Source organism: Bombina bombina, chromosome 7 (assembly GCF_027579735.1).
Source record: "Bombina bombina isolate aBomBom1 chromosome 7, aBomBom1.pri, whole genome shotgun sequence".
In the NCBI taxonomy this organism is placed as follows: Eukaryota; Metazoa; Chordata; class Amphibia; order Anura; family Bombinatoridae; genus Bombina; species Bombina bombina.
This window is the reverse complement of record NC_069505.1, coordinates 487,229,525-487,255,585: the sequence shown is the minus strand read 5'-3', so window position 1 is coordinate 487,255,585 and position 26,061 is coordinate 487,229,525. Positions and strand designations below refer to the sequence as shown.

The 26,061-nt window shown below is 38.7% G+C and overlaps 1 protein-coding gene across 1 annotated transcript in view; it reads right to left on the bottom strand.

The window, feature by feature from the left end:
- The window catches only part of LOC128666814 (caldesmon-like), a 47,409-nt gene that overhangs the window by 12,646 nt on the left and 8,702 nt on the right, over positions 1–26,061 (bottom strand). The window lies entirely within an intron of this gene.

The window sequence follows — 26,061 nt, the reverse complement described above, 5'->3', positions numbered from 1 at the left end:
GAAATGGTGTTTGCATTGTAATCTCTCCAATGTTAAAAAAATGTGTATCAAGGGCCGTAAAACAGAAAATAAACAGATTTGAGAGTTTGGAATGTACAATATTAAGAAGTAGAGAGTTATGGTTATACTCACTCTGCAATATAAACCGGAAACAAGCAGACAGTTACAGGTATAATATATATATATATATATATACACACAGAGAGAAGCACACTCACAGGAACGAACAACTGGCTCAATACGATTGTTAGCCTGTTCTATGGCGATTTACCACCTGGGTGCAGCTTCTTTTAGCCCAGTAATGCTTTTCACAGAGAAGAACTTTCCTGTAGTATATCAGTCTGATCGCGCCTATTACAGTCAGTCCAGCGCCAAAATACTAAGCAATTTCTCTCTGAGCAAGGAACACAGCAACCACAGACAATCGTTTCAGCCTTCATTGGGCCTCGTCAGTGAGGTGTAGCCATATTCCTCTAAGCACACTGAGCAAGGAGTCCACGTCTGGTTCCCCCTTTTTCCCATCGGGAGACTAAATACACACAGAGAGAAGCACACTTACAAGAATGACCAACTGGCTCAATACGATTGTTAGCCTGTTCTATAACGATTTACCACCTGGGTGCAGCTTTTTAGCCCAGTAATGCTTTTCACAGAGAAGAACTTTCCTGTAGTATATCAGTCTGATCCCGCCTATTACAGTCAGTCCAGCGCCAAAATACCAGGCAATTCCTTTCTGAGCAAGGAACACAGCAACCCCAGACGACCGTTTCAGCCTTCATTGGGCTTCCTCAGTGAGGTGTAGCCATATTCCTCTAAGCACACTGAGCAAGGAGTCCACGTCTGGTTCCCCCTTTTTCCCATCGGGAGACTAAATACACACAGAGAGAAGCACACTCACAGGAACGAACAACCAGCTCAATACGATTGTTAGCCTGTTCTATTGCGATTTACCACCTGGGTGCAGCTTCTTTTAGCCCAGTAATGCTTTTCACAGAGAAGAACTTTCCTGTAGTATATCAGTCTGATCCCTCCTATTACAGTCTAAATATACACAGAGAGAAGCACACTCACAGGAACGAACAACTGGCTCAATACGATTGTTAGCCTGTTCTATGGCGATTTACCACCTGGGTGCAGTACACAATATATACAAGTCAACCCACCAAAAGGGGTGGGAGGTGCTCAGTTAGAAGGACCGTTGGTATATATAAAACAAACATTTTATTCTCCATGACGATAAAAAATGATTATAAAAAACAATTAAATACCCTTTAAAAGGCCACACTGGATATGAGATTTATTAAGTACACCTCAAATTCCAATTTATATCACAAATATGCAGTGAGTCTGAGTGCAGTTATGGAGCAATTAGCATCGGTTGTCCCATTGTACACACGCCACTGAGTAAAAAGTACCCTCCATAAGCTAAGAGGACACAGTCTTCCAAAATTAAGTTCTTAACTCTCATTAGGTAGTGTACAATTATTAAAACTGGTTGGGTCCGTGCACCAAATCTCTGCAAAAATGACTCAGATTCTCACATACCTCTCAACAGCTATTTAACACCATAGATGAGTACATAAAAGGTCAGAGAAATCGCCTGATGTGCGTTTCGCCTCCTGGCTTTCTCAAAGGCAATAATAAAGGTTGCTGTGTAATGTCAATGAGATATAAATAGATAGTCATGGATATATACAGTCGTATGCAAAAGTTTAGGCAACCCTGACAATTTCCATGATTTTCATTTATAAAAAATTGGGTGTTTGGATCAACAATTTCATTTTGATCTATCAAATAACTGAAGGACACAGTAATATTTCAGTAGTGAAATTAGGTTTATTGGATTAACAGAAAATGTGCAATATGCATCAAAATGAAATTAGACAGGTGCATAAATTTGGGCACCCTTGTCATTTTGTTGATTTGATTACCTGTGACTACCTGGCACTGATTAATTGAAACACACAATTGGTTTGGTGAGCCCATTAAGCCTTGAATTTCATAGACAGGTGCATCCAATCATGAGAAAAGGTATTTAAGGTGGCCGATTGCAAGTTGTTGTTCTCTTTGACTCATGACAACATGGGGACCTCAAAACTACTCTCAAATGACCTGAAAACAAAGATTGTTTAACATTATGGTTTAGGGGAAGGCTACAAAAAGCTATCGCAGAGATTTAAGCTGTCAGTGTCCATTGTGAGGAACATAGTGAGGAAATGGAAGACCACAGGCACAGTTCTTGTTAAGGCCAGAAGTAAAATATCGTAGAGGCAAAGGCAAAGGATGGTGAGAATGGTCAAAAACAGCCCACAGACCACCTCCAAAGACCTACAACATCATCTTACTGCAGATGGTGTCACTGTGCATCGTTCAACAATTCAGCGTATGGGAGAGTGATGCGGAAGAAGCCTTTTCTGCACACACGCCACAGAGTCGCTTGACGTATGCAAACACACATTTGGACAAGCCAGCTTCATTTTGTAAGAAGGTGCTGTGGATTGATGAAACAAAGATTGAGTTATTTGGTCATAACAAGGGGCGTTATACATGGCGGCAAAAGAACACAGCGTTCCAAGACAAACACTTTCTACCCACAGTAAAATTTGGTGGATTTTCCATCATGCTGTGGGGCTGTGGGGCCAGTGCCGGAACTGGGAATCTTGTTAAAGTTGAGGGTCGCATGGATTCCACTCAATATCAGCAGATACTTGAGAATAATGTTGAGGAATCAATATACAAAAAGGGGGGTTTGGAAGGAGCGCCTAAATGGTTACACATTAGCACTTTTGTTTATACATTCACCTCTTTACATTCATTTGAAACGTCACATTTTAGTATTACACATTGTTACTCCACACATATTTGTACACTATCACTTGAATTTGTTGTACTATTCTCACACACAATTGCACACTTTTTTATAATTATTAATTATTAGTTCTTCACTACTGGCTAGGTTTTGTTCAGTCTCCTCAAGTACACTTTAGCCTTATTTTAGGCGCTCCTTCCAAACCCCCCCTTTTTGTATATTGCATTTTAGAACAAGACTGTTAGGCTCTTGTTCCCACTAGAAGTGAGCGTGGGTACTCTCTTCTTTGGCGCAGTCTTCTATTTTTCTTTTATTTAATGTTATGGAATCAGTCACAAAGCTGAAGTTACACCGGGGCTGGATATTTCAACAAGACAACGACCCAAAACATTGCTCAAAATCTACTCTGGCATTTATGCAGAGGAACAAGTACAATGTTCTGGAATGTCCATCCCAGTCCCCTGACCTGAATATCATTGAAAATCTGTGGGGTGATTTGAAGCGGGCTGTCCATGATCGGCAACCATCAAACCAAACTGAACGAGAGATGTTTTGCAAGGAGGAATGGTCCAAAATACCTTCATCCAGAATCCAGACACTCATTACAGGCTATAGGAAGCGTCTAGAGGCTGTTATTTCTGCTAAAGGAGGCTCTACTAAATATTAAAGCAATATTTCTGTTGGGGTGCCCAAATTTATCCACCTGTCTAATTTTGTTTTGATGCATATTGCACATTTTCTATTAATCCGATAAACCTCATTTCACTACTGAAATATTACTGTGTCCTTCAGTTATTTGACAGATCAAGATGAAATTGCTGATCCAAACACCCAATTATTTATAAATCATGGAAATTGTCAGGGGTGCCTAAACTTTTGCATACGACTGTAACAACAGGGGGTGGGGGGGTAATGTGACCTATCTATAAGAAGCAAGCTAGCAGACGTAGGTCTTCCATATATGTAAATGGAACTATGGAAGCAGGAAGTTATAGAAATATAAACTTACAATGGTACCGTCCATAACCACCCATAACTGCCTGTTATGTGCATAGCCATTTACGGGCGCGTGATAATTAACCAGCCAATACAAGTGGCTGGTTATTGTTATCGCAAGCTCTAGGCAGCAATTTGCATTTCAAAAACTAACCAGAGATTAGATTTCTGGTTAATTTTCAAAATGTGCCCTACTTGCCCCCAAACTTAAGTGTTGGGTTCCTTTTTGAATTAAAAAAAAAAATTAAGCATCTTTATTTTATTTATTTTTCAAATAACTGCAAAAAGCAGTTTTTAGGGGTTAAAGTGTTCGGGTGTGAGGCGATAGAAAAAAACCTTTACATTGCGGTCTATGGGAATTGTGTGTTCTCTATAAATATATATGTATATGCTTATTTACTGTACATATATATTTATGTGTTAATATATGTACTGTATATACACATCTAAACACATAAATATATACTGTATGTATATATTCATATACATATATATTTCACTTTTGCTGCGCGACTTACCCCCTTTGCTGCGCTAGGTTCTCAGCCATGTCTCACGGCATGAGAACGAGCTCCCATTTGAGCCTATGAAAGCATGCTCTCGTGAGCGCAAAGCTTCCTTTCAATGTGAATGCGAGGTCGTGTTCGCATTGCACCTAACTTGTAATACCAGTATACATTTGAGTGGAGTGCAAAAATCACGCTCGCATAAGCAATATTTTGTGCTCCACTTTAATCTGGCCCAATGTAGTAGTTACAGGTATATCTATCAGAAACACACAGACACAAAAGAGCATTGTACAAAGTAGTGGGACCACAAGAGGGCACGGAGCAATATTTATAGGAAATAAATGAGTAATTTTAGTTATTACCACAAGCTGTTGCTATTTGGCATCAAAGGAAGGCACAGTGACATAACTCACATGCATGTAATTATGGGTATAACTGTGGTGTTTCTCACTGTGGTGTTTCTCTTAGCAGCTGTGGCTATAACCACAGTAGGGTCATGTGACATATGTATATGATACACTGGTAGCTGTGATATAAATGAAGGAGGGTGTTGTTGTTTTATATTTATAAGATGCAAGCAGTTTTGCAGAGGTGGATTTTGGCCTAGGCAAACAAGGCACTTGTCAAGGGCAGCAGATTGGGAGGGGCGGCACTTTTTTGTGACTATATTTGTAAGAAACAGATATGTTAGAAGTATTATACAGGTATTTAATGGGAAAATTTGCCCAAAGAGCTTACATTCTTGGGGCGGTATCACAGGAGAATGTCCATGGATCTTACAGTTTAGAGGTAGTTTTTATTCATCTAGATATTGCCTTTAGGTCTGTTGGCTTTCATCACTTAGTTTTGTGTTTGGGAAGTATTGTTTCAAGAAATTTGTGTTCGGCATTATATATATATATATATATATATATATATATATATATATTACAGCAATAGATAGATGTGTGTGTCTGTGAATGTGTGTGTGTGTGTGTATGACTGTGTGTGTGTGTGTCTGTGTATGACTGTGTGTGTGTCTTTGTATGACTGTGTGTGTGTCTCTGTGTATGGATGTGTGTGTGTGCCTGTGTATGAGTGTGTGTGTCTGTGTATGGCTGTGTCCGTGTGTCTGTGTATGAGTGTCCGTGTATGACTGTGTGTGTGTGTCTGTGTATGACTGTGTGTGTGTCTGTGTATGACTGTGTGTGTTTCTGTGTATGACTGTGTGTGTGTGTCTGTGTATGACTGTGTGTGTGTGTGTGTGTGTGTGCATGACTGTGTGTGTGTCTGTATGACTGTGCATGTGTCTGTGTATGACTGTTTGTGTGTGTCTGTGTATGACTGTGTGAGTGTGTCTGTATGACTATGTGTGTATGTGTGTGTGTGTGTGTGTATGACTGTGTGTGTGTCTGTGTATGACTGTGTGTGTGTCTGTGTATGACTGTGTGAGTGTGTCTGTATGACTGTGTGTGTGTATGTGTGTGTGTGTGTGTGTGTATATGACTGTGTGAGTGTGTCTGTATGACTGTGTGTGTATGTGTGTGTGTGTGTATGACTGTGTGTGTGTCTGTGTATGACTGTGTGTGTGTCTGTGTATGACTGTGTGAGTGTGTCTGTATGACTGTGTGTGTGTATGTGTGTGTGTGTGTGTATGACTGTGTGAGTGTGTCTGTATGACTGTGTGCATGTGTGTGTGTGTGTGTATGACTGTGTGTGTGTGTGTGTGTGTATGTGTGTGTGTGTGTGTGTGTGTGTATGACTGTGTGTGTGTATGTGTGTCTGTATGACTGTATGTGTGTGTGTGTGTGTGTGTGTGTGTGTGTGTGTGTATGACTGTGTGTGAACATTTATTTTGGAAATGCGATAAAAATATATATATATATTACAGCAATAGATAGATGTGTGTGTCTGTGAATGTGTGTGTGTATGACTGTGTGTGTGTGTCTGTGTATGACTGTGTGTGTGTGTGTGTGTCTTTGTATGACTGTGTGTGTGTGTCTGTGTATGGATGTGTGTGTGTACCTGTGTATGAGTGTGTGTGTGTCTGTGTATGACTGTGTCCGTGTGTCTGTGTATGAGTGTCCGTGTATGACTGTGTGTGTGTGTCTGTGTATGACTGTGTGTGTGTCTGTGTATGACTGTGTGTGTTTCTGTGTATGACTGTGTGGGTGGGTCTGTGTATGACTGTGTGTGTGTGTGTGTGTATGACTGTGTGTGTGTCTGTATGACTGTGCATGTGTCTGTGTATGACTGTTTGTGTGTGTCTGTGTATGACTGTGTGAGTGTGTCTGTATGACTGTGTGTGTATGTGTGTGTGTGTGTATGACTGTGTGTGTGTCTGTGTATGACTGTGTGTGTGTGTCTGTGTATGACTGTGTGAGTGTGTCTGTATGACTGTGTGTGTGTATGTGTGTGTGTGTGTGTGTGTGTGTGTGTGTGTGTATGACTGTGTGAGTGTGTCTGTATGACTGTGTGTGTATGTGTGTGTGTGTGTGTGTATGACTGTGTGTGTGTCTGTGTATGACTGTGTGTGTGTGTCTGTGTATGACTGTGTGAGTGTGTCTGTATGACTGTGTGTGTATGTGTGTGTGTGTGTGTATGACTGTGTGAGTGTGTCTGTATGACTGTGTGTGTATGTGTGTGTGTGTGTGTGTATGTGTGTGTGTGTATGTGTGTGTGTATGACTGTGTGTGTGTCTGTGTATGACTGTGTGTGTGTATGTGTGTGTGTGTGAGAGTGTGTCTGTATGACTGTGTGTGTGTATGTGTGTGTGTGAACATTTATTTTGGAAATGCGATAAAAAAAATTGTATTACTCCCTGACCAAAAAAATATTAGGGCCACAAAAGGCCTTAAACCTTAGGGGCAGAATTTTGAGTACCTAGGGCAGCACAAAACCTAAAAATGCCACTGGATTTTTTAGTATAACCTTACCAGGTAGCTGTGATATTAGTATAACAAACAAGCTAGTAATTACAAGAGGGAACTCTGACATCTCTATAAAACACAAACTGGCAGTTATACCTACAGGACAATGCTGCACAATGTATATGAGAAACAAGCAGACACTTACCAGAATAAGAAGAGAGCTCACTAAAACACACGTTATACTTAGATATGGCTTTTGCCTTCATTACTAACCCCATAGGAGGTTATGTTATACCTATGGCACAAACACACACCATGCAATGCCTATAATATGCGCCCCAAGCTGTGCTCTCCCTCCTCACTGTTTTACAAACGTGATTCCAAACCAGGGAAAAGCCCAAACACAAAAACTGCAGAGTATCTGTACATGTGGGCAGTGCCAAACAAACATAGGTATTATTGTGGAGTATATATATTATAGGCAAATATCTGTAGATTATGTCCCCTTCCTGTACTTGTAATTGGATTTGTGCACTTATAAGAAAAGTTAAATCTTTGGCTTCTTTGGCTTGCAATTCTTTCCATACATACCGTATATATCAAGAAGACAAATAGTATGGTGAGATTACAAGTGGATAGGGTTGCCACCTGCCCGGGAATGACCTGGACAGTTTAGGTTTCTATTTGTGTGTCCAGGTTCGAAACTGAATCAGGCTCAGACATGCAAACAGCCACAGCCACAGCCAAAAAGGTGGCATTGTGCATTTGCAACATACTGCACATTCCTACAGTCATTTCTCTCTTGTGCGTGTGTGTGTGTAAGTGTCTTTGTGTGTGAGAGTGTGTGAGTCTGTGTGTGTTGTGTGTGAGAGTGTGTGTCTTTGTGTGTGAGTGTGTGAGTCTGTGTGTGAGTGTGTAAGTGTATTTGTGTGTGAGTGTGTGTAAGTGTCTTTTTGTGTGTGAGTGTGTAAGTGTCTTTGTGTGTGAGAGTGTGTGAGTCTGTATGGGTGTGTGAGTGTGTGTCTTTGTGTTTGAGTGTGTGAGTCTGTGGGGCCTATCTATCTAGCTCCGGACGGAGCTTGACGGCCTGTGTTTCTGGCAAGTCTTCAGACTCGCCAGAAACAGCAGTTATGAAGCAGCGGTCACAAAGACCGCTGCTCCATAACCCTGTCCGCCAGCTCTGAGCAGGCGGACAGGAATCACCACAATTCAACCCGATCGTACACGGTGATTGACACCTCCCTGCTGGCGGCCGATTGGCCGTGAGTCTGCAGGGGGCGGCTCTCCGCATTCAGCGAGGTCTTGCGGACCTGATCCGCACTGTCGGATCAGGTCCGCAAGACCTTTGTTAAATAGGGGCCTGTGTGTGAGTGTGTAAGTGTCTTTGTGTGTCTGTGTGTAAGTGTCTGTGTGTGAGTGTGTGAGTCTGTGTGTGAGTGTGTGTCTTTGTGTGTGTGTGTGTGAGTGTGTAAGTGTCTTTGTGTGTGAGTGTGAGTGTGTAAGTGTCTTTGTGTGTGAGTGTGTGTGTGAGTGTGTAAGTGTCTTTGTGTGTGAGTGTGTGTGTGAGAGTGTAAGTGTCTTTGTGTGTGTGTGTCTTTGTGTGTGAGAGTGTGTGTGTTTGTGTGTGTTGTCAGTGTCTTTCTATGTGTGTGTAAGTCTGTGTGTGCAAGTGAGTATATTTGTGTGTGTGAGTGAGAGAGTGAGTGTGTCTGTGTGTGTAAGTGTCTGTGTGTGTAAGTGTCTTTGTGTGTGAGTGTGTGTGTTTTTGTGAGTTGTCAGTGTCTTTCTGTGTGTGTGAGTCTGTGTGTGAAAGTGAGTGTATTTGTGTTAGTGTGAGAGAGAGTGAATGTGTGTCTGTGTGTGTAAGTGGCTTTGTGTGTGAGTGTGTGTCTTTTGTGTTTGTCAGTGTCTTTCTGTGTGCATGTTTGTGAGTCTGTGATTCAAAGTGAGTGTAGTTGGGGATGCGTGAAAGAGAGTGCGTGTGTTAGTGCGTGAGAGAGAGAGTGAGTGTGTTAGTGTGTAGAGAGAGAGTGAGTGTGTTAGTGTGTAGAGAGAGAGTGTGTGTGTTTGAGAGCTTTAATGTCTTTGTGTGTCCAGGAATGACCCGTACAGTTTGTGTTTCTATTTGTGTGTCCAGGTTTGAAGCTTTGTATGTGAGAGTCTGTAAGTGTGAGTCTGTGTGTGAAAGTGAGTGTATTTGTGTGTGTGTGAGAAAAAGTGAGAGAGAGTGAGTGTGTTAGTGCATGAAAGAGTGTGTGTGTGTTTGAGAGCTTTAGTATTTTTGTGTGTCCGGGAATGACCTGTACAGTTCTTGTTTCTATTTCTGTGTCCAGGTTTAAAGCTGAGTCAGCCCCAGAAACGCAAATTCCTGGCTTGGTGGGAAACAGCCACAGACAAAAAAGGTGACATTGTGCATTTGCAACATACTGCACATTCCTACAGGTATTTCTCTCTCTTGTTTGTGTGTCTTTTTGTGGGAGTGTGTCTATGTGTGAGACTGTGTGTGTCTTTGTATTAGTCAGTATCTTTATGTGAGTGTGAGTCTGTGTGTGAAAGTGAGTGTGTTAGTGTGTGTGAGATAGAGAGTGTGTGTGTTAGTGTGTGTGAGAGAGTGTGTGTATTTGAGAGTGATTGTGTGTGTATGTGAGAGAGAGTCTGTGGGGCCCATGTATCAAGCTTCGAATGGAGCTTGATGCCCTGTGTTTCTGGCGAGCCTGCAGCGGTCACAAAGACCGCTGCTCCATAACCCTGTCCGCCTGCTCTGAGCAGGCGGACAGACATCGCCGGAAATCAACCCGATCGAGTACAATTGGGTTGATTGACACCCCCCTGCTGGCGGCCCATTGGCCGCGAGTCTGCAGGGGGTGGCGTTGCACCAGCAGCTCTTGTGAGCTGCTGGTGCAATGCTGAATACGGCGAGCGTATTGCTTGCCGTATTCAGCAAAGTCTGGCGGACCTGATCCGCAGTGTCGGATCAGGTCCGCCAGACTTTGATAACTTGGGGCCTGTGTGTGAAAGTGAGTGTATTTGTGTGTGTGCGAGAGAGAATGTGTGTGTTAGTGTGTGTGAGAGAGAGAATGTGTGTGTGTTAGTGTGTGTGTGAGAGAGAGTGTGTGTGTGCTAGTGTGTGTGAGAGAGTGTGTGTGTGAGAGAGAGAGAGAGAGAGAGAGAGAGAGTGTGTGTTAGTCTGTGTGTGTGTTAGTGTGTGTGTGAGAGAGAGTGTGTGTGTGTTAGTGTGTGTGAGAGTCTCTGTGTGTGTGTTAGTGTGTGTGTAAGTGTGTGTGAGAGTGTGTGTGTGTGTTAGTGTGTGTGAGAGTGTGTGTGTTAGTGTGTGTGTGAGAGAGAGTGTGTGTTAGTGTGTGTGTATTATTGTGAGAGAGAGAGAGTATGTTAGTGTGTGTGAGAGAGAGCGTGTGTGTGAGAGAGAGTGTGTGTGTGTTAGTGTGTGTGTGAGAGTCTGTGTGTGAGTTAGGTGTTGCAAGTGAGCGTGACCCATGATAGCACTGAAAAATGTAGCTTGTCTGGAAACCTTAAGTAAAGTGTTAGGGCTAGAATAAATGCACAACAAAATACATGTATAATATATACTGTATATATATCAGTTTTTATATCAGTGATCTCCAGAGAAAATCAGGGCAGTGTAATACTTTCTACTAGAATTACACTTTCTCATATTCAAACCACAAATTAATTGCATCATTTAACATAAAGGTATTTAATGATAATTTGAGCAATAAACATTTAATACTTTTAATATTAGCTGAATTTAGCTTCTTTTTGGATACAATTTTAGATGGGTAGTGAGTATAATCAGCCGGTTGGTGCACCCATTAAAAAGGTGCTGGAGAGAAGAGAAGAGAAGAGTGAGTGAGTGAGTGAGTGTGTGAGTGAGTGAGTGAGTGAGTGAGTGAGTGAGTGAGTGAGTGTGTGTGTGTGTGTGTGTGTGTGTGTGTGTGTGTGTGTGTGTGTGTGTGTGTGTGTGTGTGTGTGTGTGTGTGTGTGTGTGTGTGTGTGTGTGTGTGTGTGTGTGTGTGTGTGTGTGTGTGTGTGTGTGTGTGTGTGTGTGTTTTTCAAAGCACTCTCTGGACTTCTGACAACAAAGACAAAATTTATTGTGATAGTGACGTTTCGGGACCAAACCTGTCCCTTCTTCTGGTTTGGTCCCGAAACGGCACTATCACAATAAATTTTGTCTTTGTTGTCAGAAGTCCAGAGAGTGCTTTGAATCATTTATCTACTACATACTCCTGAGAGCACCCTGGCAGTTGTGGAGAGTTGGTGAGAGTGCAGATACTGAACTTTGATATATATATATATATATATATATATATATATATATAAATCAATGTAAATATTTGCATAGGAAATTAGTACATCTAAGCAAGTATCCCCGCTTGCCCCCAGAAATTCTTAATATGCAATGTTTCCAATGCACAAGAGAATTGTGGGTAAGATATGCAAATTAGGTATGCAAATTCTCAGTTTTTTTGCTTCAAAATACTGTTTTAACACAGCGATCCTTTTAAACAGGAATATGACAGCAAACCAGAAATCACTCACTATACAAGCCTGTTTCGTTCTTTTTAGAACTCATCAGTAGGAGATAGATTTCTGATTGCTGCATTGGAAAAGCTATTTTCATGGTTAAACCAAAATTCATTAAAATTATGGGGGGGGAATAAAAAACTGAAATTAAAATCCTCCGTGTCTCAAAATTAAATCAATGTAAATGTTTGCATAGAAAATTAGTACATCTAAGCAACTATCCCCACTTGCCCCCAGAAATTCTTAATATGCAATGTTTCCAATGCACATGTCAGTATATTTATGAAAATCTTAGCAGTGCTATCCAAATAATATATATAAGTTTATGGCAGGGTTATAAACACAATACAAAGAAATAGAAACCCTAATTAACCATGCATCTACTAGACCATACAATTAATATAAATATCTGAATTCTTTTATTTAGTTAATATCCATAAACATATTGAACTATATTTGCAATAAAAGGAAACTAAATAAAAGTTTATATGCGTTAGAACCAACTCTTAAGATATGCTATTCTTCTTACAAAACCCAGAACAATATACCTTCACAATTCAGCCTTATTTATTTAACACAATGGGACTAAAAACCTTTAACATCCAAGCAATACAATTCTAAACAGTGTTTATAAAACAATAGGATAAAATATATATTCTGCTATTTAACTGCAATTTATCCTAATACAAAATTAACCGACAATATCAGAACTTGTATAGATGAGTTACTTAGCCAATTCAGACACAGATTTGAACAAAACCTAGGCTTATAACTACCAATTTAAAATACAATATACTTCACCAATTTTGAACCAATTCGTAGCGGTCTTTAGGTCATCTCATTTGAAAGAAGGTTTTTGCACAAATCAAGGATAAGTTTTAAGCTCCTTGCTGAAGTGAACTTTTTTTTTTTTTCAGGTATATCGCAGCCAAAATCAGATCACTAATTTTCAACAAGTTACAGACAACTCTCCCTTGTGCATTCAACACTCCCATTATATAATCATTGATGACATCATGTGGGTGGCACTACGGGAGCTGACCTTCCCATTGGTTATCTGGGAAGTCTAAATCGGATTGGCCCTTGGAAATTTCATTTTTAACGGCCAGAAAGAACCTTCTGGCTGTAGTTCTCGCAACATAACACCAGGTGGCAGCATACAGTACAACATAGCAATACAATACAGCATTTCTGACATTTTTAAGCAAGTTAATTTTTTTTTTTATAAAATGGTTATTTAATCAGATCACACTCTCTGCATTAATCATATATAACCCCAATTACAGATGGTTAATATTAGGTTATTTTTTTCTGATTATTCTGATACCAAATATGTTATATTATTAACATTTTATTTTATTTAGGTAATTTAATACTGCTAATTATTAGTTTAAAATGCATTACAATGTTATCGGTATCCTGGCATTTATATGTGAATAATAGCTTATTTTTAATTCAGTATTGTACTGTATTCCAAGTGAATCCTGTCTATGTAGATCACATGGGGTCAATCCATGAGGAGTTGTAAGAGTCTTTAAAACAGCATATTTCCTGTTTAGCCAGCAGTGCAGATGTGTATTTGATTTTATTTGTGTCACCTTCCCCCAAGAGGGGTTTTTGCAGTAAGTCTTCAAATAGAGATTCAGTGAGATAGAACTGTTGTATCACACGTGTCAAATTCCAAAGGGGTCCTTGAACACATTCTTTTCTCACCTCACCAAATGTTCTGAGGTTATAAAAATCTGCATATATAGTCAAATGAATAGGGTCACTGAGCTATTTCCTTTAGAAAAGAAATGTTTGTGTTTCAAAAAGGCTCTACTGATCGTCAATCCTGATAGACGTGTATTAGAAGCTGTGTTCAACAAACTCATGTTTAATTAATCCTGAGTTCTCATCTAACATATACAGTGTATAAAATATACATATATATATATATATATATATATATGTACACATATGTAATATTCATCATAATATTCATATACTCTGACATAAATCCCCCTTCCAACTTCAAATAGATGTAGGACACATGTATTTGAATTGGCTTAAAGTCAGTGGTATTTGATGAGGATCAACCGTATACCTCATAGACAGTCTCTTATGAAGAAAGTTTGTTATTTTGAGCTTTCATGTTTATCAGTTAGGCATCTTTAAATTACAGTATGTCTTTAGTGCATTTGGGGATATGACACTTCATTCTCCCTCTATGACTTGTAGTTGGGACCTGGGATGACATGCCCGCAGTTGATTTATATGTACCCATTTATCTATGAAACCTTCATTTTTGGGGATCCGTATTTTATAGGCCACTGGAGATATTTTGTCAGTAATGACAAAAGGACCTTTCCATGAGGGAAGAAATTTCTTCTCCCTAACCTGATCTCTTCCAAAGTTATAAAGATAAACTTTATCATTTATTTCATATTCCTTTTTGGATGTTTTGAGATCATAATAGGTTTTAGTGGCAGTTGCGGCTCTTTCTAAATTCCTTTGAGCAAATGCAAAGGCATATTGCAGGTGCTTTCTTAAGTTTTCCACATATTGATGTGTATTGGCAGCGTTTATCAAATTTTGGTCTGATGTACGGTACAGCAGATGCTGAGGTAGAACCATTCTTCTACCAGTCATCAGCTCAAAAGGTGACATCTTGGTAGCACTACTTGGAGTTGCTCTTAATGCCATTAAGACTAGAGGTAGTTTTATATCCCAGTCTTTACCTGTTTCACTCACAAACTTTTTGAGGATTTTAACAATGGATTGGTTGTAACGCTCTACACCACCACTTGAGGCAGCTCTATAAGCAATATGGAGCTTTCTTTTAACCCCTAGTATTTTCCACATTTTTGTCATCACTTCGCTAGTGAAGTGGGTCCCCCGATCTGATTCGATTCTTTGGGGCAAACCAAATCTGGAAAATACATGGTTGATGAGCAATGCTGCACATGTTTCAGCACTATTGTTAGGTGCACTAATGCACTCTACCCATTTAGTGAACAGGCATGTCACTGTTAACATGTACTTGTTACCTCTTGATGACCTTGTTACCGGACCAATAAAATCAATTTGTATATCTGACCATGGCATTACCATCCCCCTTTTCTGCAATGGCGCTCTATGCGTTGGTGCAGTGGGTTGGAACTGTGGACAGATTAAACACCCTTGACAGTAGGTTTGAACATCTTTCAACATGTGTGGCCAAAAAGCGTAGTCATGCAATATTTCGTACGTGAGTTTGGCACCGCGATGACCAGATGTGGGAGCATCATGGGCATGTTGAAGCATTAGACCTCTGAACTTGGTGGGTACTACCCACTGTTGGATGCCAGTTTTGGAGGTTCTAATTAACAAACCATCCTGTAATTTGAATTGTGATTTAGATTTTATTAAGATTCTCAGATCTTCTTTGCCAATATAATCATCTTTTGAGATGGGGTTGCTTTCAGGATCTTCTATGTGTTTATAGAAGATGCCTACAATGGGGTCTTCTTTTTGACTAGTGATCAGGTCCTCACTAGGAGAATCCTGACTCCATTGTACCAAATTAGGCTCACTCTGTTGTTTTGCCTGGTTTCTGGTAATGGCTTCTACCTGAATTGCACCCATTAAGTGGTCAATATTAAGGAGTTCTCCAGTTATGGCTCCTTGTTTGGCTAATGAATCCGCAAGGTCATTGCCTTCCTTATCCGGACCTAGAATTCTGGAATGACCCTTGGTCTTTTTCCAGTGTATGGTTAAATCATTGGATACTACCAGATTATCAATCTCGCAGAACAATTTGCCATGCTTGACTGGTTTGTTATTGCTTTTCTGCATGCCATTTCTTTTCCAAGTTGGCAGGTATTCAACAAAACTGTCACGCACATAATTTGAGTCAGTTATGATCACAAATTCATGAATACCATGTTCAATAGCCATTTCAATGGTTTTGAAAACAGCAGTTAGTTCTGCAACTTGACTGGATCTTGGTCCAATGTTGAAACCTACAGATATATTTGAGAATCCGTTTGCCCCAGTTATACCAATGCCAGCGACTAATCTGCGCTCATTATCAATAGTGGCATGGTAAGAACAACCATCAACATATACCCAAGGTAATGTTTGACAATGGTCCTCATTGTACATTTTATATGGGGAAAGCAATTGTTCTTCCAGAAAATCATCTTCTGATAATTCTTCCCCAGGATCTCTAGCAGTACAGTCGTGGAGCTCAGCAAGCCCTTGTGCGACTGGATTCTTTTTATTCTGCTTGTAGCGAATTTCTAAGGGCCAGCCTTGTAAGGAAAGAGTCCACGCTGTTATGCGGCTATTAGACAAATTCCCATCTCTTATTCTCTCACTTTGCAAATATAGCAAAGGCTGGTGGGCCGTTTCTACAATAATTTTCTCGCCCTGTATATAGCTGCGGAAATTTTGTAGAGCCCATACAGTAGATAAGAGGGCTTTTTCGCAATCGTTAAACTTTATTTCTACTGGGGATAGATTTTTGCTCGCATAAGCAATGGCTTTGTTCAAATTATCATGCTTTTGGTATAACACAGCACTCATGCTTACATCTGTGTACCCTGTTTCTAAGTAGAAAGGTTTACCACCTTCAGGGTACGCTAAGCAAGGTGCTTGAGTGAGTTTTCTCTTCAGCTCTCTGATGGCTGTCTCTTGAGACTCACTCCAGTGCCATTTCACATCCTTCTTTAGAAGAAGTAGTAGTGGTTTAGCTAATTCCGCATAATTATCAATGAATTTGCGAGAATAATTCGTCATACCCAGGAATGATCTCAATTCCTTTAAGTTAGTTGGGTTTTTAGAATTCACTATAGCTTCCACCTTTTTCTTCTGGGGATTTAATCCATCAGAGGTAACTTCATGTCCCAAGAAGTTTACACGAGTGCGGCACCATTGAGCTTTTTGCAGGGATAATTTGACACCTGCCCTTTTAAGTTGGCTGAGGACGTGTTTAAGCTCTGCGATGTGTTTTTCAAAGTCTGTGCTTTTGATTAAAACATCATCAACATAAGATAAGGTCCCCCTTTCCAGTGCGTCAGGCATAGCCTTATGCATGAATACAGCAAATTCATGTCCAGAATTTATGTATCCAAATGGAAGTCTCTGGAATGCATACTGAACCTTTTGGAAGGAGAATGCTAGCTTATATTGGTCCTCTTCATGTACCTTTATGGTCCAATATCCCTGTGCACAATCAATGGCAGTGAATATTTTGGATCCCTGCATTTGTGCTAGGCACTGGTCAATGTATGGTACAGGCCAGCCAGACATGTATACTCGTTTGTTTAGCTGTCTTAAGTCAGCACACAAACGCCATTGTCCATTGGGCTTAAGGACACCTAGAATAGGATTATTATAAGAGCTGTGCACCTGTCTGATAATACCTCTTTCTTCCAAATTCCTTATGATCTCTGCAAGAGAATCATATGAGGCTAAGGGAAGTCTGTATTGTTTGACAAATACAGGTGGTGCATCGGGATCTGTTTGTATTCTTGCAATGTGCAAGTCTGTAGTACCACAGTCATAAGAATCCTTAGCAAAAATATCCTTGTACTCCATCAGGAGTTCTCGCAGCTGTTGGCGTTCATCATCGCTGGAACAGCCATTAGCTAAGGATATTTGCTCTTCGACTATTTGCTGAAATCCTGGAAAGATTTCAGGCTGTCCTATTTCATAGGCTTCTTCCAGTCTAGAGGTGAGATCCCCTTGATTATAATTTACATTGCTCCCATGACTCTGGGTATTGGGGTAATCTTGCTGTTTGATTGGCTGATCAAACACTAGAGAGGCTTCTTCAATTTTACAGATGCCTTCCTCTGAGCTGAAGGGATAAATAGACTGAATATTAAATAGACCCTCTGGCATAGATGCAAAGGATTGTTCTATTAATTGTTCTTCAGTTAGGTATCCTTCAGGTATTAGCCCAATTACATTATTCTGGAATCCAAAAGTGTAATAACTTGATTCCAGTGCATATCCTATGGTAGTTCCCTTGGATAATGTTATATCCTGTGGGGTCATGTTATGCACAATAATATTTATTGGAACAGTTCCAATATTCACCATAGGAGTGTAGGTTACTGAGACACCCAGATTTTGTATTCTATGGGAGAGGCAAATCAGTGTTTCAGAAGTTTTTAATTTCTGACCTCTCTTTACCTGTAAGGGTAAAAGAAATTTATCAGCCCCAGCAGGAATTATAACATCGCTAGATACCTGCATATTCACAGCATATGGCAATTGCTGGTTTGATTTCAGGGCTGCATTTTCATCCTGAAATACTTCAGGGTCCCCCTTTAACCTGCTCCAGAGGCAAGAATTAATCAAATCTATTTGTATGGCATATCTATGTAAGATATCATTGCCAATGTATATTTGATTATGGGGAGTATTTAAAACTAAAAACAGGTGCTTCACTGACTTATTACCAATAGAGATAGATAATAAGCACTTAGCTGTGATGTTATAGCTTTCAGACCTGTCATCCAGGCCGTTGACACAGTGGTCTTGGGGAGAAAGATATTTAATCACTTTAGGTTCAGCTATTTGCTCTAATAAACCTTCGCTTATATAGCTAGCTTCCTGTTTTAAATTTATTTTAGCATACTTGGTTTTACCAAGGTCATGCACTTGTATAGGGATAAATAGATCCTCTTTAACTCTCTCAATCCCTGTGAGGTATTGAGCATGGTCTCCCCCTTTAGGGATTTTAGGATCCCCCTTGTGGAGTGATATGGTTAATATATCGCCATCTAGGGAGATATTCGCTATTTTTCCGGGCGAAATTTTAAAAGTATTACCATCAGAGCCACTAAAAGGAGTCTGATCATCTATTTGTAGAATAGTGATTTCAGGTGTAGAGTTATTCCTGAAATGAATCTCCACAGCATCTGGTTTCTCTTCCACCACGTGACAGCTATGTCGGGTGCGAGATATATCAGATTTTTCATAATTGATAGGCCGTTTAACTTGCGACCAAATTACATTATTTATGCAATCAATTATGGTGCTTAATCGTTTCAGGAGATCACTACCAATAATTAAACGATCAGTTGGCAGATCCACTATAATGACAGGGTGTCTTATGACCCTGTTCCCCAATTTAAATTTTAACCAGGCAGTACCGTAGACTTTTAGGGAGTCACCCCCAACACCTATTAGAGAACCGTCAAATTCTTTTATTTTAGGTTTGTGGGGTGTTAGCTCATTTAGCTGTGTGTAGTACCTGTGGGATAAGATAGTTGCCTGTGACCCAGTGTCAATTAATCCCCTGATAGGGTTGGAGACTGAATCTTGCAGCTCAACTAGTACATAATATCTTCCTGCAGTTTCTATCATTTCACACATAAAATTTGCATTCTTGTACATCTGTGGGCTTCGCCACATTTTACCTGGATCCGCTGTGTCATTCGATGCAGAGGAAATTTCATACCTACCTGTTTCCCCTATGACAAGGTCAGCTGGGTTCTTGTGTACTGCATCTGTGGAAATAATGTTAAGAGAACACTGCAGAGGAAAAGTTTGGTTAATTTTTCCCGGCTGATGTCGCTCATTGTCACAGCTAATTTGTCCGTTTCCGGTCTGTGGGGAGATAACATGATTAGTATCATTGATATTTATTACTACATTTTGTATATCTCTCCCCTCCCCTTCAGGTGATACTGCAGTATTTATGACTGTGCCTGTGGTCCACTGCTGACCACTGGCTGTACCCCTAAAAAAGTATTGTTCGGTTGCTGAGCCGTAGATTTTTGACTCATATTAGCGATTTGTTCGCTCAACCGATTTAATTGGGTAAACAGCATATCTACCTGATTGTACAAGTTACCTCTACCCCTGGGCCTATCTCTTGATGCCCCATTGTACTGATTCCTGGACCATTGGGTTCCCTCAGAATCAGGGCCACTATTTCTATTCTGGCGTGGTTGCCCCTGGGGTTCAGCTTGTTCAGCATTAGTACTTTGGGGAGCATTATATACCTGGGGTGTCTGGTTACCCTGAGAATATCTTCGCCGTCTATTGTATCTACCCTTGCGCGGATACCAATTATTTGGTGAGTATTCTCTTTGTGAGTAATTATTCACCTGATTATGTCCCCCACTTTGGTTATAGTCTCCCTGCGCCTCAACCTGTGTAGGGGGAGGGGCAGAATTAAACCTCTGTGGAGATGGCCTGTTTTGACTGGCCACCTCTGCATAAGTTCTCTTGTTAGACTCCAAATTGAGGGGTTTAGGTGACACCCTAGTTTCTGCTACAATTTTGGGTTTTGATTCCTTTTTAACCCCCTGCTCACTGGACTGCTGAATAGAGTATAATTTTGTACTCTCTTTGATCAGCCATTCCAATGAGCAGTCCTCATCAAAATCTCTAGCTAAGTTGATTTTGATGGGTGTAGGCAATGCTTCAAAAAATAAATTTACAAATTCTGAGCCATCAAATCTGGGATTATCTTCAGCCATACTGTACGCATTTTTCAATACAGAAAGGAATTCGACTGGACTCTGATTCGCACGACACTTTAAACCATATACCGCTATTTTCGCGGCAGTTTTAGTGCGATATTGCCCGAATTCTTTTCTGCATTGTTGTTTTACCCCATTCCAGGAATGAATATTCATATCCTTTAGTGAAGCAAAGAATTTGTGATGCTTACTGTCAAATACCCAAGGCAGAAATTCAATTTTCAATTTCTCACTTGTAACATTCATTATAGCTAACGCATTTTCAAAAGCCTGTAAATGATCAATTACAGATGTTGTTCCCTTATTGGAGAATATAGGTACTGCGCGTTGTACGAAGGTGATTATTTTATGGGAATCATAGACTTTATCAGACTTATTTTGGGATTCTCTGTTAGAGTTTCCCTCCCCCGCATCAGCTGCGCTACAGCTGTCCTCTGGATTTACATCCTGAGGGGATTGTCTATTTGGGAAATCTACTTCTGACCCGTTAGGGGTCATTTGTCTATGTTGTTCTATATATTTTCGTACCTCGTCCCTGACGCGTTCGCTAAAGGAGTTAGCATTATCTGTATTATTCTCATTGCTAATATAGGGGTTTTCATTATGGCGATATGACCTTTTTAAATCGCTTAATTCTCTCTGGCTTTGCGCAAGCTGTTTATTTAAATCTTGTATCTGCGCGATTAAGTCCGTATTGTGCTTATCTAAGGTGGCTAGGTTTTGGGCAAATTCATCCATTTTATTTTTGGCTATTTTTAAACCCTCTTCGCGTCTGCGCGAGGAACGAATACTATTTTCTAGCTCCTGTATTTGCAATCGTTTGTCTGTGACACAAAACGACATTTCGTCAATTATGCATATTAAAAGGGGCCAGGATTTTAGTATTAGTTCGTCTCGCTTTTTGGGAGCTTCGCATTGATTAATCATTAATAATTCCTGGAAGAATTCATTCTCTTCATTCCACATATTATTATTAACGGTAATATTTTTAGCCCTAGTTTCAAGCATATCCATAAAATCATTTAATTCACCCGCAATATTAAACTTCCCTTTAAGGTAACTTAAGATATCTTTCTTAAGGACCTGACCTTTAGTAATAGGTATGGTTATGGGACCAATTTCATTGCTATGTACAGAATTAAATGAGTCACTTCTGGCTACAGACATTATTATATTGGTTTAGTACTTAGTTAAACTAAAACGCTAATACAATTTTTGCCAATAAAAAGAGAGAAGGAAAATTTTTATATTAAAAAAAAATATTATTAATTTTGAAATTTGAAAAATTAATATTCCAAAATATGAGAAATTAATATTTTTTATTAACTTTGAAAATATGAAAAATCAATATTTTTGATTAATTTTGAAATATGAAAAATTAATATTTTTATTAATTTTTCAAAATTAATCTTTAATAATATTTCAAGATATTAATGTAAATCTCGAAATATGAAAATTAATATTTCAACTTTTCAAAAAAAATTATATCTTCAAAATATTAATATCGAAATATGATTTTTTTTTTTTTTTTTTTTTTTTTTATAATAATTTCTGTTTATTTACAAATATATTATATCAATTATGATGGATATTATTAAATCTCAGCAGTGCCTCCAATTATTATGTCAGTATATTTATGAAAATCTTAGCAGTGCTATCCAAATAATATATATAAGTTTATGGCAGGGTTATAAACACAATACAAAGAAATAGAAACCCTAATTAACCATGCATCTACTAGACCATACAATTAATATAAATATCTGAATTCTTTTATTTAGTTAATATCCATAAACATATTGAACTATATTTGCAATAAAAGGAAACTAAATAAAAGTTTATATGCGTTAGAACCAACTCTTAAGATATGCTATTCTTCTTACAAAACCCAGAACAATATACCTTCACAATTCAGCCTTATTTATTTAACACAATGGGACTAAAAACCTTTAACATCCAAGCAATACAATTCTAAACAGTGTTTATAAAACAATAGGATAAAATATATATTCTGCTATTTAACTGCAATTTATCCTAATACAAAATTAACCGACAATATCAGAACTTGTATAGATGAGTTACTTAGCCAATTCAGACACAGATTTGAACAAAACCTAGGCTTATAACTACCAATTTAAAATACAATATACTTCACCAATTTTGAACCAATTCGTAGCGGTCTTTAGGTCATCTCATTTGAAAGAAGGTTTTTGCACAAATCAAGGATAAGTTTTAAGCTCCTTGCTGAAGTGAACTTTTTTTTTTTTTCAGGTATATCGCAGCCAAAATCAGATCACTAATTTTCAACAAGTTACAGACAACTCTCCCTTGTGCATTCAACACTCCCATTATATAATCATTGATGACATCATGTGGGTGGCACTACGGGAGCTGACCTTCCCATTGGTTATCTGGGAAGTCTAAATCGGATTGGCCCTTGGAAATTTCATTTTTAACAGCCAGAAAGAACCTTCTGGCTGTAGTTCTCGCAACATAACACCAGGTGGCAGCATACAGTACAACATAGCAATACAATACAGCATTTCTGACATTTTTAAGCAAGTTAATTTTTTTTTTTATAAAATGGTTATTTAATCAGATCACACTCTCTGCATTAATCATATATAACCCCAATTACAGATGGTTAATATTAGGTTATTTTTTTCTGATTATTCTGATACCAAATATGTTATATTATTAACATTTTATTTTATTTAGGTAATTTAATACTGCTAATTATTAGTTTAAAATGCATTACAATGTTATCGGTATCCTGGCATTTATATGTGAATAATAGCTTATTTTTAATTCAGTATTGTACTGTATTCCAAGTGAATCCTGTCTATGTAGATCACATGGGGTCAATCCATGAGGAGTTGTAAGAGTCTTTAAAACAGCATATTTCCTGTTTAGCCAGCAGTGCAGATGTGTATTTGATTTTATTTGTGTCACCTTCCCCCAAGAGGGGTTTTTGCAGTAAGTCTTCAAATAGAGATTCAGTGAGATAGAACTGTTGTATCACACGTGTCAAATTCCAAAGGGGTCCTTGAACACATTCTTTTCTCACCTCACCAAATGTTCTGAGGTTATAAAAATCTGCATATATAGTCAAATGAATAGGGTCACTGAGCTATTTCCTTTAGAAAAGAAATGTTTGTGTTTCAAAAAGGCTCTACTGATCGTCAATCCTGATAGACGTGTATTAGAAGCTGTGTTCAACAAACTCATGTTTAATTAATCCTGAGTTCTCATCTAACATATACAGTGTATAAAATATACATATATATATATATATATATATATATGTACACATATGTAATATTCATCATAATATTCATATACTCTGACACACAAGAGAATTGTGGGTAAGATATGCAAATTCTCAGTTTTTTTGCTTCAAAATACTGTTTTAACACAGCGATCCTTTTAAATAGGAATATGACAGCAAACCAGAAATCACTCACTATACAAGCCTGTTTCGTTCTTTTTAGAACTCATCAGTAGGAGATATATTTCTGATTGCTGCATTGGAAAAGCTATTTTCATGGTTAAACCAAAATTCATTAAAATTATGGGGGGGGGGATAAAAAACTGAAATTAAAATCCTCCATGTCTCAAAATTAAATCAATGTAAATATTTGCATAGGAAATTAGTACATCTAAGCAAGTATCCCCGCTTGCCCCCAGAAATTCTTAATATGCAATGTTTCCAATGCACAAGAGAATTGTGGGTAAGATATGCAAATTAGGTATGCAAATTCTCAGTTTTTTTGCTTCAAAATACTGTTTTAACACAGCGATCCTTTTAAACAGGAATATGACAGCAAACCAGAAATCACTCACTATACAAGCCTGTTTCGTTCTTTTTAGAACTCATCAGTAGGAGATAGATTTCTGATTGCTGCATTGGAAAAGCTATTTTCATGGTTAAACCAAAATTCATTAAAATTATGGGGGGGGGAGATAAAAAACATTGCATATTAAGAATTTCTGGGGGCAAGCGGGGATACTTGCTTAGATGTACTAATTTCCTATGCAAATATTTACATTGATTTAATTTTGAGACATGGAGGATTTTAATTTCAGTTTTTTATCTCCCCCCCCCCCATAATTTTAATGAATTTTGGTTTAACCATGAAAATAGCTTTTCCAATGCAGCAATCAGAAATCTATCTCCTACTGATGAGTTCTAAAAAAAAACGAAACAGGCTTGTATAGTGAGTGATTTCTGGTTTGCTGTCATATTCCTGTTTAAAAGGATCGCTGTGTTAAAACAGTATTTTGAAGCAAAAAAACTGAGAATTTGCATACCTAATTTGTATATCTTATCCACAATTCTCTTGTGCATTGGAAACATTGCATATTAAGAATTTCTGGGGGCAAGCGGGGATACTTGCTTAGATGTACTAATTTCTTTTGCAAATATTTACATTGATTTAATTTTGAGACATGGAGGATTTTAATTTCAGTTTTTTATCTCCCCCCCCCATAATTTTAATGAATTTTGGTTTAACCATGAAAATAGCTTTTCCAATGCAGCAATAAGAAATCTATCTCCTACTGATGAGTTCTAAAAAGAACGAAACAGGCTTGTATAGTGAGTGATTTCTGGTTTGCTGTCATATTCCTGTTTAAAAGGATCGCTGTGTTAAAACAGTATTTTGAAGCAAAAAAACTGAGAATTTGCATACCTAATTTGCATATCTTACCCACAATTCTCTTGTGCATTGGAAACATTGCATATTAAGAATTTCTGGGGGCAAGCGGGGATACTTGCTTAGATGTACTAATTTCCTATGCAAATATTTACATTGATTTAATTTTGAGACATGGAGGATTTTAATTTCAGTTTTTTATCTTCCCCCCCATAATTTTAATATATATATATATATATATATATATATATATATACAAATAAATGTAAAATGGGTGTTTATTAAGATGTTAACACATTGAGTATGGTATATGGCAATGTGTTGGACTGGGAAGGGCTCAAAGCTGTATATGAATGTGTGTATTTATATATGTGCGTACATACTTATGTGTATACATACACACATATATATAAACATACAAATATATATATATATATCCTATATGGCCAAACTTGTCAAATAGTTAATGTTTTCCTGTTCACACTTGAGGTAGCATCTATCTATTTTACATTGCTTCTGGGCAGATATTAATCCATAGACTCCATCAGGCACACTCAGAGGATCCCTGAGCAACTGCTCATCTAGGACACTAGTGGAATCAACATATTACAGGGGACCTAATTCTGAGATATTAGTGAACAAATTACTGGAACCATTTGTAAACTCAACATTTTAATAGGACCTCTCTGAGGGGCTGATGATCTACAGCTCTCTGCTCTGGCGAGATGGTCTAAGATGTCTCGTCAGTACAGAGAGGTCCCTCAAAAATATTTATCTTGACAGATGTTTATCTTGCTATGCAGGTTATGGATGTGAAGGATCGGAACTTACATAGCATTATAATTTTCATAAAAAAAGCCCCCAAAGATTTTGTGAGATTTCTCTTCATGCCGGCGAGTTTTTGATCAGGCTCTGAGACTCTGGTAAGCTCAACATGTTACTGGGAATCGCTTGAGACAACGACTAGTAAGCTCCACACAATAAACCGGGAAGCCCCTGAGACAACTCCCTCTGAGACGATAGTAAGCTCCACATATTAAACTGGGAAGCCCCTGAGACAACTCCCTCTGAGACGATAGTAAGCTCCATATATTAAACTGGGAAGCCCCAGAGACAACTCCCTCTGACACAATAGTAAGCTCCACACACTAAACTGGGAAGCCCCTGAGACAACACCCTCTGAGACACTAGTAAGCTCCACACACTAAACTGGGAAGCCCCTGAGACAACTCCCTC